The sequence below is a fragment of the Acinonyx jubatus genome, chromosome A1 (genome assembly GCF_027475565.1).
Source record: "Acinonyx jubatus isolate Ajub_Pintada_27869175 chromosome A1, VMU_Ajub_asm_v1.0, whole genome shotgun sequence".
Classification (NCBI taxonomy): Eukaryota; Metazoa; Chordata; class Mammalia; order Carnivora; family Felidae; genus Acinonyx; species Acinonyx jubatus.
In genome coordinates this window covers 141,639,352-141,655,585 of record NC_069380.1, presented here as the reverse complement: position 1 = coordinate 141,655,585, position 16,234 = coordinate 141,639,352, and positions in this window count along the sequence as shown.

Sequence of the window (16,234 nt, the reverse complement as noted above, 5' to 3'; positions counted from 1 at the left end):
AAATTAATTGTTTTGTTTTTCCTCCATCTTTACTAAGGAAACAATACCAGGAGTCTCACTCATAAATTAGGGAATTTTTTAAAAGATTAATAGATTTTTTTGAATAGTTTTTTCTTTATTTATTTTGAGAGAGAGAGAGAAAGAGAGGGGGGAGAGGGGTGGACAGAGAGGGAGAAAGAGAATCCCAAGCAGGCTCCATGCTGTCACCACAGAGCCCACAGTGGGGCTCGATTGCATGAACCATGAGATCATGACCTGAGCCAAAATCAAGACTCAGACACTTAACCAACGGAGCCACCCAGGTGCCCCAGATTTTTGTGAGTAGTTTTAAGTTTACAGAAAAAATAAATTATTTTTTGATTCACAAAGATGAATACTATTGGACCCATTAAAAAGTTGAAAATTGTTGAAAAGCATAAAACTCTATACAGATGGAAGGTGGTATGAATATATAATGAGAAGTCTCCAGGACCTAGTTTACACGCCAGAAAGAGATAAATCAACAGACTTGATCTACCTAGGTTTTTAAAGAATACCAAGGGTAAAATTATGCAACTGCTGACCAAGTTGTGCATCCTGTTACTGCAAACTTTCCAGGGGACTGATGGATTGCCTATCTAAATTCTATCTAAAAGAAGAATTGCAGGCGTAGCTGTGGAAACTTGCTGATAGTGAGTATCACACTATACAGGACAAACCAGTTGAATCTGTATTTAAAGGGTGGGACCATTGAAAAATGCATAAACAAAACCTATCAGGGAAAAGGCACCATACCTCATAAGGGAAACTACATGAAGAAATATCATGAGGTCTTTAAAGAAATAATGACTTATTGTGCTAAAGGGAAAACTAGTGGATAAAATTTCTAAATATAAAACTTCTCCATAATCATTATATGCCCAGCCATTTCCTCCTATTTAATAAGAAATTTTGATTGAGTCATCATTAGATTGGCACTACTTAAAAAAAAAAAAAAACAAGTATAGGTAGCTGGCTTAAAATGAAGAAACAGGGTACATGAATCAATAAACACGTCTTAATTTGGAGGAGCATAAACAGCATTTCACAGATTCTTGTGTGCTGGGGCAAATATATTTAAATTTTGTGAAAGTAATCTAAAAGATAGCCAACCAGCTTCGTAGGTAACAGTTATTCCAAGCAGAAAATGCCAGCAGTAGCAAATGGGGGTAATGGTAGGAAAAATCTGAAAGTTTGAGTAAGTAGCCAGAAAGGAAGCAGTTCTCATTCTTTAACACTTAATGCCCAGGATTACTGACCCTTTATTTGACCCTTTATTTGAGCAGGATTGCAGAGGGATGCTGGTAGCTAATAAAGTGGCTTGAACATGAGGAAGGCTCCATTTAACTGGAGTCCCACTGTTCACTCTAAAGTATGTTCTAGGCAGGGGCGCCTGGGTGGCTCAGTCGGTTAAGTATCCGACTTCGGCTCGGGTCATGATCTCATGGTCTGTGAGTTTGAGCCCCACGTCGGGCTCTGTGCTGACAGCTCAGAGCCTGGAGCCTGCTTCAGATTCTGTGTCTCCCTCTCTCTGACCCTCCCCCATTCATGCTCTGTCTCTCTCTGTCTCAAAATAAAATAAACATTAAAAAAAAATTTAAAGTAGGTTGTAGGCAAAGCATAGAGCTGGCCCACTTTCTCTCTGGGTGCAAACTGGGATGTTCTGTCACTCCAGAGAAGCCTTCCTGTAGAGGTGGGATGGGCCAAAGAACTATGAAGAGAGGCTTTCCCCTGAAGGAAAAATGTTTTGTGGAGGTTTAACTAACCCTTGTAATCAGGTACCCTAATGTACTTGCAAGGGCTCAGTTAACTCACAGGCAAGAGTTGAAGCCAACTTTGAGATCTCCAAAGTCCTTTGAGGGGTGACATGAGCCTTTGTGCCAGGAAGGCATTCTTAAAACACCAGGAGTTTACTCCCGCTCCTATGGGATAAATCCAGAGTCAATGGTAATTTGCAGTCTGATTCATGGATTGAAGACACTAAAATGTAGTAGTTCAGAAGGATTCAGAGATCACTGGGCTTGAACTAGAAAGGATTTTGTATTTGTGTACTAGGGTCTCTGTTTTTGCTTCCTTTTATACTTGATAAGATCAAAGTGTTGGTATGATATGCCTCTGTGTAAAACTCTCAAAGGTTTTGCATGCCTTAAAGGAGAATTCATTTTGGAAACAACTTTGGAGTCAATTCCTCTAATTCTTACATATTCTAATGTTTCGTTTCCATTTATATAGTTCCTTTTAGACAGCCGATTATAGGAGTACCTGGGTGGTTCAGGGGGTTAACCATCCATCTTTGGCTCAGGCCATGATCTCAGCACTCATGAGTGCAAGCCCCTAATCAGCATCTCTGCTGTCAGCACAGAGCCAGCTTTGGATCCTCTGTCCCCCCTTCTCTGCCCCTTACCCACGTGCATGTTCATGCTCTCTCTCTCTCTAAAATAAATAAAATTAACATTAAAAAGTAAATAAATAAGCAATTGATTATAAGTGGAATAGAAAGAATGCAATTAATTTTCACATCAGTAAACGAAAAACTGACAGGTGCCTTTCCTATACAAAGAGCACATTTACGAAGCATTTGCAAAGTACTGGTATTTTATTCTTCATTTAATTATGTCAGCAAGGCCTTCAAGTACTATTATTATTCACATTTCAGAAACTGGGAAAATGAGACTCAGAGATATTAAATAATGTATCCACAGCTACCCGGCTGGGCCAAGAGAACTCACACTCAAAGTCAATCTTCAGAGTCAATGTTCTCAATGTCCCTAAATATACAAGAACTTACTGATTTCTTTAAAGTTCATGTTTGTATTCAATTGTAATTTATATTAACATAACAAAAGGAAATTTCATTAAAATACTTTCTTATCCTTTATCTCTACCTTAAAACTCTTTCCATTTTATTCTACATGCAGCTTACTCTGTTAGTAGAACAACTGCCATTCCAGATTATAAAAACTATTTTTCAACAGGGACGTATTCCTAAATGTCATGACTATTCATGTGCTGGTTCAAGTGCTTCCAAACAAATTTGTCTTATGGTGACCACTCTATTGCATTTTTGAGTAGGTGGTAAATCTTGTTAAAACCAATAAAAATATAATTTCAGAATATTTCAAAAGTGATCTCTCATGTCACTGGAGTCTCAAATGTTTTTCAGTTTTCTACGTTCTTCTTGTACAGTGCAAGAATTCTGGTCAGAATAATTTTATCTTTAGATGTAAAATTTCCTTCTAATTACAAAAAGTAATACGTGATGACTTGGAAGAATTTAGGATATGTATAAGGGTATAAAGAAAAAAATCCAAAATTCCATTATCCACAGATAAAAAAACATGAACATTTTAATGTACTTCCCTTAAATATATATGAGATAAAAATTTAAGTGTGGCTTTTTTTGGAGAGTGGTTGAAGAATTTCAAGTAATTTAAAATTATATATATATATATTTTTTAAATATATATATTATACATGTATATATTCAGCTAAGATATTCACTGAAGTTTTCAAATACTTTTCCTAAAGCTATCCCATTCCTTTATATGATGACAATAAAGTTACGATTATAAGCAAAAATGTGGCCAATTTGTCTAGTTGCAAATTAAAAAATAAATTAATGTGGTTTGTATATAATAGAAATTTTGAATTTTTGCATGTTTCCATTTTATTTTTTCTGTTTACAAAGATTATATGTGGTCACTATAAATAAATCAGATAACACATATAAGTATTAAAAGTAGGTAATATTTGTTGGGTGCTATCTGTGTGCCAGGCACCATTCTAAGGGTTTTATTAAGTCATTTAATCCTTACAAGAACTCTATACAGTAGGGATTATTATTTATTATTTGCATTTTACAAATGAGAAAGCTTAGTCTTCAAGAGGCTAATTTGCTTGAAGTCTTAGTTTACCAGGAAAACAGTTAAGCCAAACTAACATGGTTTTTGTTTATTCACTGAGCTGTTTATTTTAATGAGAAAATAAAATGAATTAGGGCCTGCCATGAATTCACAAAAGAAAATCTTCATTTCCTAAGAGGAAATGATAGCTCCACGTGATATTTTTGTAGGTAAAAAAGGTAAAGGTAGGGGTGTGAAAGCACACCTAGGAGGTCCTGGAGCCAGCTGAGCCCTTGGAGGAAAGGTTAATGGATCACTATCAAGGGCATATAGTTACTAAATGACAGAAGTGAGATCCAAACCTGGGCAGGATGTCCCCATAGTTAATCACTCCCTAAATTGCCTCTATAAAGTATAAAGAAGAATGGGGTGCTTGGGTGGCTCAGACAGTTAAGCATCTGACTTCAGCTCAGGTCATGATCTTGGTGTTTGTGAGTTCAAGCCCCACATCAGGCTCTGTGCTGACAGCTCAGAGCCTGGAGCCTGCTTCAGATTCTATGTCTGTCTGTCTGTCTCTCTCTCTCTCTCTCTCTCTCTCTCTCTGCCCCTCCCCTGCTCACATTCTGTCTCTCTCTCAAAAATAAATAAACATTAAAAAGAATTTTTTTTTAAGTATAAAGAAGAAAGACATCAAGAAAAAAGCCAAAATTTCTCTGATTCCATGAGTCAAGGAAAACATTTGCTGTATTTCCAGACCCTTTTAGATGCAAAGCTTAACTGTAGCTGACTTGAATTTTCACAGAATGTCCTATGAGCCTCTTGGAACACGAGCCCATGTAAAGCTTGTGAGAAACTTCTTCAAGGACATTTCTCATTTGTCTCCATATCTTTCCAGGAGATTATCATGAGGCAGTTTTTCATCATCTCCTAGGTTCTAAGGAGGTAAGAGGTTTGCCAACTTCTCCCCTGCAATGCAATTACAATGCTAACTACCTGGAGTTAGGTCAAATTTCACCGGTAAGGGCACAGTCCCCCCTGCAAGACTACCCTCACTTCAAACACCAGCTGAGAGCTCAGAATTTCCCAGGCCACCCACATTTCTGACCACAAAAGTGGAAGTTCCCATGATCCCCTCAATTTTAATAATTCACTAGAACAACTCAACAGAACTCAGGAAAGCACTACACTGATGACTGTAGTTTTATTTTAAAGGATATAAAACAGAACCAGCCATCTGAAAAGACCCATGTAGGGCAAGCTCTGGGAGGGTCCTAAAAGCAGAACTTTCAAATTCTCAAGATGTGTAACCATCCCACTCATCAGTGTATGATTACCAACCAGGGAAGCTCACTGAACTTCTGTGTTCAGAGTTTTTATAGATGTTTCTTTATGTAGGCATGATTGATTAAATCATGAGCCAAATGATTGAACTAAGTTTCTAGTCCTTCTCTCCTTTCCAGAGGTTGGGCTGACATCACCTGGTTCAAAGTCCCAAACTCTCTAAGGGCTCCTGGGTGGCTCAGTTGGTTAAGCGTCCGACCCTTGATTTCAGCTCAGGTCATAATTTCATGGTTTGTGATTTCGAGCCCCCCTTCAGTCTCTTTGCTGGCAGCATGGAGCCTGCTTGAGATTCTGAATCCCTCTCTCTCTGCCCCCCTCCCCCACTTTCTCTCTATCTCTCTCTCAAAATAAATAAAAATTAAACTTGAAAAAAGTGTCTCAACTCTCTAATCACATGATGGTCAAAGACATCCTATCTCTCAGGAAATTTAAAGAATTTAGAGGTTAGCTCCCAAATACCATCAGCCACATTCTTTCCTATACAACATCTCCACCTCCTTAGCATACAACTGCAGGCTATAAAACTACTTGGCTGCATGCAGCAGAGAATCAGCTCATCAGCAACAGCATCCCACCTCTCATGTTGTTTTGTCACCTAGCCCCTTTTGTTTCTGTCTTGTTCTGCGGGAAAAGGGACGTGAGGAGCGGGCCCCTTTGCTGTTCCTGCTTTTGTTATCTATGTAAGTAATAAGCTGTCTGGATTTTATGAAGCTTGTGGGGTTTTTTGTTTGTTTGTTTTTGATTTGCTTTCTTTTTGCCAGCCAAATCTGTTAGCCTTGGGTGACCTGTCATGTACAGAAATAAGAAAATCTCAAGAGGACAATTATGGGTGCTTCAGGTGTTTAATTCGTTTTAGCCATTTTGATTTATGAGAACACTCAAGTGTGGGGCACCTGGGTGGCTCAGTCGGTTAAGCGTCTGACTCTTGATTTCTGCTCAGGTCATGATCTCACCGTTCCTGAGTTCCAGCCCAGCATCTCTTAGTGTGGAGCCTGCTTGGGATTCTCTTTCCCTCTCTCTCTGCCCATCCCCTGCTCACATGCACGCACTCTCTATCTTTCTCTCTCTCTCAAAACAAACAAACAAACAAACAAAGTGGGGGAAAAAAGAACATTCAAATGTGAGTTATTCAGTAAGCTAGATGTGAGATTGGAGCCTGAAGGAAAGAGGAGAAAGTAAGTTGTGCAGTGGTGATGAATGACATCAGAGGAGAGGATGTGTTCTCTGAAGAAGACAATGTAGAGAAGCTAATGGGTGAAGGACTATTTTGACATGAGCTCAGAGTTAAGCAGTCATAAAATCTTTGAATAAAAAGTGGCTTTGGGGGTGTTATATCCAACCTCTTACCTGACACAAACATCTTTTCTACATCATCCTGGCAAATGATCGTATGGCTAGTTTCTGCTTCAATATACAGGGGAGGAAGAGCTGGGCCAATGATTATCAGGGCAAACAATTCTATTCATATAGATCTGAATGCTTTTGCAATCTTTCTCATATTGAGCTAAAAACCTGCCTTTTATTAATGTTTACTACCAATCCTTTACTACCTTATAGAGCACATATTCACATAGCTATTACCCATTCTTTGTGATGGACATGCTATGAGATCAACCAGCAAATTAAACATTTGAGTTTTGTTATCAGCAAATTAAACATTCACCTTCACTCACAACTCACACGGCGCTGTCTTGATTCCTTCTCACCATCTTGGTTATCTTGCTATCTCATCAGCATCTTGCTTAAAATAGAATATCCACATATGATTGCGTCAGTGGAGAGTATGATGGATGGAATGACTACTTCCAATAAAATACGTTATTTTTATTTCTTTTTATAAATGTATTTTTAACCTTACATAGTCTTCTTCATAAAAGAATCTGAGGGAGATAGGAAAATGAAATGTATGTAATGCCTTATTCTTTCCTCCTGCAATTGAATTTTAAGTGTATTTTCATTTTAAATAATATTTTAAAATAATTTGATTTGCTTTTGTATTATGAAAATAATATACGTTTATGGTTAAAAATGCAAATAATCCAAATGGCAAAAAAAAAAATCCCCATCTCTGTCAAATTTACAATCCTACTCCTTAAAGGCAACTGCAATTTAATTTACTATATCCATGCAGAATTCTTTTTCTACATTAGGCATCTTTCCATATCAGCACTATAGATCTACCTCATTCTTTGTAATCACTGCGTAATATTTTATTATATGGTCACACCGTGTAATAAAATGGTCAGTTATCTACCATTCCTCTATTGATCGATATAGAGGTTGTCTCATCTTTTTTCTTTAAACTTCATAGCAATACAGAAAAAACTTTGTGTTGTTTTTTTTTAATATTTGAGAAAGCCCATCTGTAAAATAAATTCCTTAAAGTAGAACTGCTGTGTCAAAATGTAAGTATGTCCTCAAGGGTATACCAATTGACATGGTTAAGAGTGTGTGGTAGTGTTTGTTTTTCCATATGCCAAACTTTAAAATCATTGCTAATCTAACAGCTGATAAATGGAATATGATTCAGGCTGCATATTTTCTTTTGCCCCTTCAGATGCCCCTGCACCCTTCTTTTTCCCTGATTTCCCCTCCCCCGCAGGAAGACAATCTGTATGGACTACATCACTGGACTCCTGTGCCTTCTCTAGCTTTCTATACGTTAAGATTAGGAAGAGTGCCAACAGGAAATGGACGATTGGGTAGAGAGGAAAGTGAAGCGGAGATATTTATTTATTTATTTGGGCTCCCTTCTTGTGAAGTGTCTGTGGGTTGGCTGTGACCCTTCAGCAAAGGACACAGCTCCTGTCCACATTAATTTTCTCTTGCCCCACCTTTGTAAAGAGTAGTATCATTATTAAGCACTCCACGAAGTAACTCATTTAAATGTTCTGTTTCCGGCCAGTTCTTATTCCTGGGAGATCAGTCTAGAGAGATTCCCAGCCCTCCCAGTGGTTCTGTTAGTTGCATATACCATTCTAGTAAATCTCTGTTCCAGTTAGAGCAGATTCTGTGGTTCACTCCAGCTAACTAGTTAAGAACCCTGGTTAACTAGGTAATTTCTACCTAAGTATAACTGAAAATCTAGCAATTCATTCATTCAATAAATGTTTACTGAGTACCACCTATGTGCTGGACATTGTCTTGCTATTGCAGATGGAAAGTAGACAAGATTACAGATAAAGTTGCTCTTCGTGGGGTGTATAAGTGTATAAGAAAATTAATAAATCTATAATATATTTTAGATAGAGCTGAATACACTGTGAAGAAAATAAAGTAAATCAAGTGGAAGGTGAGTGACTATGTATATTCTGGTATTTTATAAAGAATGCTCAGGAGGTGTCTCTCAAGAGACGTGATTTGAAATTAGAACTGAATGATGAGGAGTGTGATAATCTTGGGCATATGTGTTCCAGGTGGCAAAGGCAATGCATTTGAAACAGTCTTTTCATATTTGAAGACTAGCAGGAATACCAGAGTGGCTTTGGGTCGTGTGTTGCATATGTGGTCTGCTTGCCTAATGCCCACTGCCTTTTCTTCCTTGATGGGAGAGCTCTAATTTGGTTCAGATGCAATATGCAGGCTCAAGGGATAAACCACCATTGGTCTAAGAAAATCATGGAAATTCTGTTCCCAACTGTCAGTGATTGATTTAGACATAGGAATATAACTCAGTTCCGGCCAAGGAGACGTGAGAGGAAAATTTCTGGGGGCCTCTTGAGAGTTTTTCTCTCTCATAAGACATAGGCATAAAGGAAAAAAATTCCTAAGTCTCTTCCTTTCTCTTTTTGTTTTGAAATGCTCTTTGTGAGACTGTAATACCTAGAAATGTAATAATCTAACAACCATGAGATAACAAACCAGGTTTAAAAGACAACAGATTAAGATGTCAAAGTGAAAGGCTGGGAAGAGCCTGGACCATAACGACACTTTGGACTTTCCAAACCACCAAAGGACCACCTACCTTCAGACTTCTTCTTCTTCCTCTTCTTCTTCCTCTTCTTCTTCTTCTTCTTCTTCTTCTTCTTCTTCATTTTAATGTTTATTTATTTTTGAGAGAGAGAGAGAGAGAGAGCAGAGGAGGGGCAAAGTGGGGGGGGGGGCAAAGGATCCTAAGGGGTCTCCACACTGACAGCAGAGAGCCCAATGTGGGGCTCGAATTCACGAGCTCATGACCCAAGCTGAAGTCAGAGGCTTAACCAACTGAGCCGCTCCCGGAATTCTTAAGTAATTTGAACACTTTTATAGCTTAGGTCACCATCGGGTGGGGCTTTTGTTTCTTGCAATTAATATACTAACCCACACACTAGCAATGGAGGTATAGGGGGATATGGTAACCAAGGTAAGAAAGATGGACAGGGGCCCCTCATGCAATATGTCTTAGGCCAAGGCATGGAGTTTGGATTTTATTTTAAGGATAAGACATTTTAGCAGATGACCAAGTCAATGCAGGCATATGATAGAGATCTATCTATATTTATACATGTATTTGTATCTATATACATATTTATTATGTGTAGATGAAATATAATTTGTTCTTAAAATAATAGAAAAGGTACATTGAATAAAAATATATTTGCCATTTCCTTTTTAATTTTTAGAGAAATTACTATTTAGAACCAGATTAAAAGAAAGAAAAGGTCTTATAAATTCCTCATGAAATATCTTGGCTGAAAATCTCAAAGGTTAAGAATCTTCACTCATGTCTGACCTCTTATGCTTGGGAGAGCCTTAATACAGTTTCTAGGTATTGCTTCTGCCCTTTTTAGTCATGTCAGAGTCTTTACCAATTATGTTCTGCTTCAGAGAGTTTCCAGTTGCCATCTTAAGCCCTTATCTCCCTTTGAAAGTCCCCAATTTTTGCCTCAGCCTTGTCTCTTTGGAAAGAAAGCGACTTCCTTTTATAAGCATGGCTATCCTAAATACTTTGGGTGTTGTTTTTCTCTTAGCTAGCACCAGAAGCATCACAGAATAAGGTAGCTCATTTAAAGCATTTTCCTCATGGTTGTCCTGTTCTCCCATTCAGGAAAAAGATTATTGGTTACCATGGCAATCAGCTTCCACAGCATTCCATTCCAAGTAAACGCACAGGTATAGCACAAGCTTTTACTCAACATTCTTTACTGTAGCTCTCTGCAGATCTGCATATTTTTTCCAGCCTGTTCTCGGTGACTGCTGTTTAGAACAATCAACCTGAAATTAAGCCAGGTAATTTTCTCAAAGGCACCATATCCCCATCTATTCTAAATATTTTAAAAATTCACACATATCGTTGTGCAATAATTTTCTCATAGCACCAAACAAAACTTTCTGGTGTGTTCTTTAATAAGTCTGGGATTATATTTACATCTCTTTAACCATTTTTAGAAAAAAAAATTAATGAATTTACAGTAAAAAATCAGAGCGAAAGATAGTTTTATGAGATTATCTCCCATGTGTTCCAAATCATATCTTTCCTGAAACTAATTCTCTAACTTCCCTCCCTCCACCACTCCCAAGCCCTCTGATAAAAAAAATGCACAAACTCCTAAGAATAAAAATTTTCCTTAACCCACCATTATATCCTGGAGATGCCAAACCATTATATCCTTGAACCATTAACTACCCTAGTTTGGTTCAGAACATAATTAATAATAAAATAGGGTTTTGAATAGGCCAAACACATTTTACTGCCACCCAGTGTCTGTTATATTGTGGAGGAGGTGGGATGACTTTGGACGATGAACTGGATAAGCTCTGTTTCCCTACAACTCTGTCACTCTTTTTTATTATTACTTATTATTACTTCTAGTCTTTGCTAGTTATTTGGTTTCTTCATAACTATGTGGCATAAACCATGAATCTTGAGACTTCTTTTATTTGCTGAACTATCTTTTCATTTATTATTTCTACTATGATTTTATTCAAAGTAATACTGGTATTTTGGTAATTAAAAAGAGAGAACTTAAAAGGGAGTTGCTATTACCTAATGTTAAGCAATTAAAAATAAAATCTGGCTTTAACCATCTTTCTTACAAAGTCTATCACCTAGGTGTCTTTTCATTGAAAAAGACATATCTCACACCCAATCTATGAACACCCCATTGAATATTGCCATCTCCTATTAAGGGCATGGAAGTAAATTCTGTAACTAAAACAGATGCCTTCGCCTACAGGTTCTAAAATCAGAGGGTATTCATAAACCTCTCCACAAATTTTCAGAGTGTAGTGGGAAACAGGAACTGTTAGAAATTTGAAACTCTACTAAAGTACTTTTTACCTCTTCCGGGAAAAGAAAATATATTACTTTCTAGGAAGCTCGCTACTTTAAAAAACATACAAAGCAATCCGGGTTGGAAATTCACTGTTAGCATTTGGGTTACATCAGCTTGGTTTTAGATGATATTTATTTAAAATTTTTTTTTAATGTTTATACATTTTTGAAAGAGAGAGAGAGAGAGAGAGAGAGAGAGAGAGAGAGAGAGAGAACAAATGGGGGAGGGGCAGAGAGAGAGAGGTAGACACAGAATTTGAAGCATGCTCCAGGCTGTCAGATCAGTACCCAACTCAGGCCTTGAACCCACGAGCTGCCATATCATGACCTGAGCTGAACTCAGATGCTTAACTGACTGAGGCATGCCAGATGATTTATTTTACATGGAAAGCCATAGAATGGTTCTCTGACTCTTCTCAAAATTGTGTTGAAATTGTTTCAAGGGGGCAGAAAAGTACTTTTATTTACCTATTTTTAATTATTTTTTTAAATTTTATTTTTTAAATTTACATCTAAATTAGTGAGCATATAGTGCAACAATGATTTCAGTAGATTCCTTAATGCCCCTTACCCACATCCCCTCCAGTAACTATCTGTTCTCCATATTTATAAGTCTCTTATACTTTGTCCCCCTCCCTGTTTTTATATTATTTTTGTTTCCCTTCCCTTATGTTCATCTGTTTTGTCTCTTCAAGTCCTCATATGGGTGAAGTCATATGATATTTGTCTTTCTCTGACTAATTTCACTTAGCATAATACCCTCCATTTCCATCCACGTTAGTTGCAAATGGCAAGATTTCATTCTTTTTGATTGCCGAGTACTACTCCATTGTATATATATATACCACATCTTCCTTATCCATTCGTCCATCGATGGACATTTGGGCTCTTTCCATACTTTGGCTATTGTTGATAGTACTGCTATAAACATGGGGGTGCATGTGTCCCTTCGAAACAGCACACCTGTATCCCTTGGATAAATGCCTAGTAGTGCAATTGGTGGGTTGTAGGGTAGTTCTATTTTTAGTTTTTTGAGGAACCTCCATACTGTTTTCCAGAGTGGCTGCACCAGCTTGCATTCCCAAGTACTTTTATTTTTTTCTGATCAGATACTTTTTCTGATACATAAAATGTTTTACTTATTCCTTTAAATACACAGACATATGTATTCCTCAATATACTAACCCCATACCAGCTAGAAATAAAAATTGACCAACCATTGGTAGATTTTTTTAGGTTGAAGACAGAGGCCAACATTAAATAATCACATAGAATCTGAGTAATTACATCACGATGCACAGATTTATATAGAAAAAAAAGTTGCTCTGAATTTCAAGTCGACAAAAGAAGAAAGAGACCAATGGTAGCTTTGAAAAGTAGAATCTCTAGTGAAGGGTCAGCACTCTAAAAGCAGGAAAGCAGCTGACATGCTGTTTTGACAGTTGGGTAAAGATGAGGGGGAATAAGATAGGAAACCGGAGGAAGTTCTGCTAAAAGGGTAGAATGAAGTGTTTGAAAATGGTAAAGTGAGAGCTCTAATCTACATGGACTAATGGAAAGAGCAGGAAAGAGAGAAAAGTGATTTAGTACAGATAGTAAATAGTTTGTGGAGAGATTTTATAGAATAATAACTTAATTTGTATTTTAATTTGCAAGTGCCAAAGGACGACATTATTTGAAGAATGACAGTTTTATTGTTTTAACATTTTACACATAAGAAGCTACCATTTATCTGAAATATAAGTCAGTACCAGTTTCCATTAATGTGATAATATATATTAGACAAATTGGCAAGGAGGGGGTTGTTCTTGATTAACCTTTGTTATAACCTTAACAAAACTACTTTCAATATTTCAAATTATAAGATCATGATTTTATAATGTGAAGATAAACAGAAAGCCTGATTTCGTTGCAAATTAGTCCTAACTTTTTTGGCTGGTGTCCTTTAATATCAAGCTTCTAACTTGATCAAGAAAATGTAAAAGCAAAACCCTGGAAAACCAATTTCCTTAACTAGGAATCATGTGAGTAGTTTAACATTAAAACATGTTTAAAACATACATGATAGAAATTGTGTAGAGTTTTATCTCCTTTTATTTAAAACAAATGCATGGATATCCATTTATAGCTCTCCCAATAATCACTGTAGGTTGGTAATCTTATGTTCTGGATTTTCCAGGTCACTTCAGATTTCAAATATTTTGTCTGTTGTCAAATGATGTGTATGGATTTTAGTTTGGAAAACATGGTCACTGAATTTATAGACCAGCTCTGAAATAGCAATGGCCTTTGGCATTATGCAGTAATTCCATATCCGGGTCATGATTATCAAATTAAACCATATCAAACTTCATTATTCGAGTTTACCCAATACTCGAATAATAAAAGTAAGGACATTTAAAAACTTTGTAGTAATTTGCAATTTGAAAAGCATTCATAATATGATTTATTGTAGACACAAACATACATAATCAGTAAATCTATAAATGGCTACTCACCCTTGTCATATAGGAAATGAAAAACAACATACTTAAGTGATATTGTAATTATATACTCCATGGCCAAAACTAAAGAATACAAAAATAATCTGAATGAACCTTTGTTAATATTAAAAAGAATTTGGTAGTCTTTCTTATTTTTAAAGTCCATAGACTGGAATTCATATTCTTGATAAACTGGAGATGGGAGGGTATACTGGCATTTGCTACAGATATGACAATAATTACGAGTGAGCTTTTAAAGATTGTCTCACTACTCTGTGCCAAAATGTTGCTGTTCTGCAAATGAAAACATTTAGATCATTTGACTGCCTTCCCTCCTCCAACCTTAATTACCATCTTTTATAACACTGTACCGCTTGTTCATAGTTCTGCTCTTTATTCTTTCGTGATGTGGGTAACCACTAAGTGGGGGGGGGGGGGAAGTTTTAAAGTCTACTATGTTCACAATGGCATTTAATAACTCTTTCAAAAATTAAGATGCTTTTTCCCAAGTCTTGTTGGAAATACATCTACCACCAGTGATCAGGCTCTCCTCCCACATTTCCGTGCTAGTTGAAACTTGAGAAGCTTGGGGATGCTGCGAAAGGTGGGAGTGGGAGATAGGATATCACCCGCTTGACACTTCGGCACTATTGCTACGAATGATTCACTTGTGTTTGGCACATTTGTTGCAAGGAAATCTCCTCCCGCCGCTTCCTTCTCGGAGCTCCTCTCGGGCTGTCTCCTGTGCTTTGGCCTTTAAGGAGAAGCGAGAGCAGGTGGGCACAGAGCTGCTCACCGAGTCCTCCTCCCCCTGCTCCTTCCCTAATTTAGCAGTACTTCCGGCCGCGTGACATCATCCCCCGCACCCGGGTGACGAGAGCGGCGGGTGACGTGTGTGCGGAGAGGAGCGCGCTGACGTTGCTATTTAAAGGTCCTCCTGCGGGGAGGATGGAGACACAGCGCGAGCACCTGGTGTGGGGCGCGGAGGAGGCTGTGGCGGCCGGGAGCGGGGCCAGGAGACAGCGGAGGAGCAGAGCGTACGGTCCGCCCGCCGCCCGCCACTAGGGGAGGGGGGGAAAGGAAGGAAGGACGGACTGACGGACCTGCAGGCCGGACTAGCTCCCCACGAGGGCCGTCTCGGCCCCTGACCACCAGCCTTCCCGCCGCCTTCGCGGCTGCTGCTTCCTCTCCCGCCGCCCGTAGGGCCCCGCCGGGCCCTAGGGACGGGTCAGCGCCCCGGCCCCCGACGCCTTCCCGCGGCTCAGAGGCGGTGGCCGCCTCCCGCTCCCTCCCACGAACGGGGGGAGGGACCGCTCTCGCCCCCGGTTCTCCCCGCCTCCTCCCCCGCCCTCCGCAGCCCGCTCCGCCGCCGCGCTCTGCTCACGCGGGCGGCGCTGACCCGGGAAGCAGCGCCTTCAGCTCCGCGAGCGGCCGGTGGAGGCGGAGGCAGCGGCGGGCTTCAGGCCGCCTGGGCCGGCGCTGCTCTGCCGAGCGGGAGCTCGAGGCCGGCGGAGGTGGGCGGTGATGGAAGCGTGAGGAGGCGGTGGCGGGCCCGGGGACTGTGAGGCGGCGTGTGGCGGCGGCGCGGAGCGTGAGAGGCGACGAGCGCGGGTGGGGGCGCTGGAGCAGCGGCTCTCCCGCGGCTTCGAGCCCCGCTCCCCTGCCCGCGACGCGGGATTAGCCGCCCGCCCGTCGACCCTTCAGCTCAGTCCAACGCCGCTGCTCGGCCCGCCCTCGCGCTGGGAGCGGGTGCCGGGGGCAGCGTGGGGCTTGGCGCTCTGATTCATTCATTCGCCGCCGCCGGCAGCCTCAGACCTGCGGTGCTCCGAAGAGAGGAGGGAAGACGGGCAGCCGCGAATGAAGGGCCGGGCGCCAGCAGGGCTCCATTGTGCTCGGCGGCGCGAGGCGGGAAGGGGCTGAGGGAGGTGGGATCGGGCCCCCTCCCCCTGCTCCCCGGCGTGCGCTGCGCCCCCAGCCTGCTGCCAGCCTGGAAATGGCTCCGTTTATTCTCCTCGGGAGAATGAATCGATCCTGCCCAGTCTTCTCTTCCTCCTCCCCACCTCCTCTCTGCTCCGAGTCTTAGGAGGGGAAACATTTAAAAGACAGATTCCAATGTGGAGTGCCGTGCACATCGCGAGCTGTTGGGTTTGCACTTCGAGGAGATTTTTCTATCTAGCTTTTTATAACGTGAGCGCAGGGAAGCAGTGGCATGACTGCTTTTAGGATTTTTATTTTCTCGTAGGGATCTCTGTAAAGTGCACGTCGCATTGGGTTACATGCTCCACCCCCAAGGGAAC